Consider the following 2,500-nt stretch of genomic DNA (forward strand, 5'->3'; position numbering starts at 1 on the left):
GATATGCCTGGCTCCTGGAGCTCTGATACAGGGGAGAGAGGCATGTGTGTGTGTGGCTGTGGAGGTCCTGTGGAGGTGCTGTGTGGGCCTTTAATATCACAGGGGGAGAAGCTGGGCCATGAGCCTGGCCCCTGGAGCTCTGATACAGGGGAGAGAGGCATGGATGTGTGGCTGTGGAGGTGCTGTGTGGGCCTTTAATATCACAGGGGGAGAAGCTGGGCCATGAGCCTGGCTCCTGGAGCTCTGATACAGGGGAGAGAGGCATGTGTGTGTGGCTGTGGAGGTCCTATGGGGGTGATGTGTGGCCCTTTAATATCACAGGGGGAGAAGCTGGGCCATGAGCCTGGGTGCTGGAGCTCTGATACAGGGGAGAGAGGCATGTGTGTGTGGCTGTGGAGGTCCTATGGGGGTGATGTGTGGCCCTTTAATGTCACAGGGCCAGTGGCTGGGTGATATGCCTGGGTGCTGGAGCTCTGACACAGGGGGATAGAGGCATGGATGTGTGGCTGTGGAGGTCCTGTGGAGGTGCTGTGTGGGCCTTTAATATCACAGGGGGAGAAGCTGGGCCATGAGCCTGGCCCCTGGAGCTCTGATACAGGGGAGAGAGGCATGTGTGTGTGGCTGTGGAGGTCCTGTGGAGGTGCTGTGTGTGCCTTTAATATCACAGGGGGAGAAGCTGGGCCATGAGCCTGGCTCCTGGAGCTCTGATACAGGGGAGAGAAGCATGTGTGTGTGGCTGTGGAGGTCCTGTGGAGGTGCTGTGTGGGCCTTTAATATCACAGGGGGAGAAGCTGGGCCATTAGCCTGGCTCCTGGAGCTCTGATACAGGGGAGAGAGGCATGGATGTGTGGCTGTGGAGGTGCTGTGTGGGCCTTTAATATCACAGGGGGAGAAGCTGGGCCATTAGCCTGGCTCCTGGAGCTCTGATACAGGGGAGAGAGGCATGGATGTGTGGCTGTGGAGGTGCTGTGTGGGCCTTTAATATCACAGGGCCAGTGGCTGGGTGATATGCCTGGGTGCTGGAGCTCTGACACAGGGCCAGAGAGGCATGTGTGTGTGGCTGTGGAGGTCCTGTGGAGGTGCTGTGTGGCCCTTTAATATCACAGGGGGAGAAGCTGGGCCATGAGCCTGGCCCCTGGAGCTCTGATACAGGGGAGAGAGGCATGTGTGTGTGGCTGTGGAGGTCCTGTGTGGCCCTTTAATGTCACAGGGCCAGTGGCTGGGTGATATGCCTGGGTGCTGGAGCTCTGACACAGGGGCAGAGAGGCATGTGTGTGTGTGGCTGTGGAGGTCCTGTGGAGGTGCTGTGTGGCCCTTTAATATCACAGGGGGAGAAGCTGGGCCATGAGCCTGGCCCCTGGAGCTCTGATACAGGGGAGAGAGGCATGTGTGTGTGGCTGTGGAGGTCCTGTGGAGGTGCTGTGTGGCCCTTTAATGTCACAGGGCCAGTGGCTGGGTGATATGCCTGGCTCCTGGAGCTCTGACACAGGGGAGAGAGGCATGTGTGTGTGTGGCTGTGGAGGTCCTGTGGAGGTGCTGTGTGGGCCTTTAATATCACAGGGGGAGAAGCTGGGCCATGAGCCTGGCCCCTGGAGCTCTGATACAGGGGGAGCATGGATGTGGCTTTGGAGAAGGCAAATATCTAGAGTCTCCGCTCCACTCCCCTCTTTACCTTCCTCGGTGTAAAACTTTGACCGCCAGTTTTTCAAAGTCTTACACCGAGGAAGGTAAAGAGGGGGACCGGTCGGCGAAACTAGAAGTTTCCCCTCTCTTACCTTCCTCGGTGTAAAACTTTGACCGCAAATTTTTCAAAGTGTTACACCGAGGAAGGTAAAGAGGGGGACCGGTCGGCGAAACTAGAAGTTTCCCCTCTCTTACCTTCCTCGGTGTAAAACTTTGACCGCAAATTTTTCAAAGTGTTACACCGAGGAAGGTAAAGAGGGGGACCGGTCGGCGAAACTAGAAGTTTCCCCTCTCTTACCTTCCTCGGTGTAAAACTTTGACCGCAAATTTTTCAAAGTGTTACACCGAGGAAGGTAAAGAGGGGGACCGGTCGGCGAAACTAGAAGTTTCCCCTCTCTTACCTTCCTCGGTGTAAAACTTTGACCGCAAATTTTTCTAAGTGTTACACCGAGGAAGGTAAAGAGGGGGACCGTTCGGCGAAACTAGAAATTTCCCCTCTCTTACCTTCTCCTGCCCTCGGTGCGAGCCGGTCTCTCCCTGTTTTTCAAAACACCTTTCGCACGATTTCAGAAACCCAGTTTTCGGAAACGTGAACCTCCAGGGATCGGCCCCGAGGGCGCCGGGGACGCGTGGGCCGACCCGAGAGGGGTGCGAAACGGACTGCCGCGGGCAGCTCGGCCCCTCTCAAAGCTGCGGTTCTCTTCTTCTTTCACCCACTGACCGAGCGGCACACGTGACCCGCCATCGGAGGGCCCCCGCCGGCCAGCCCAGCGCTGGTGTTCGGGCGGACGGTTCCTCCGGCCTGCGGGTTCGCCTC

Source organism: Trachinotus anak, unplaced genomic scaffold, assembly GCF_046630095.1.
Source record: "Trachinotus anak isolate AG129_WGS33_773 ecotype Australia unplaced genomic scaffold, CSIRO_AGI_Tana_v1 ptg000074l, whole genome shotgun sequence".
Classification (NCBI taxonomy): Eukaryota; Metazoa; Chordata; class Actinopteri; order Carangiformes; family Carangidae; genus Trachinotus; species Trachinotus anak.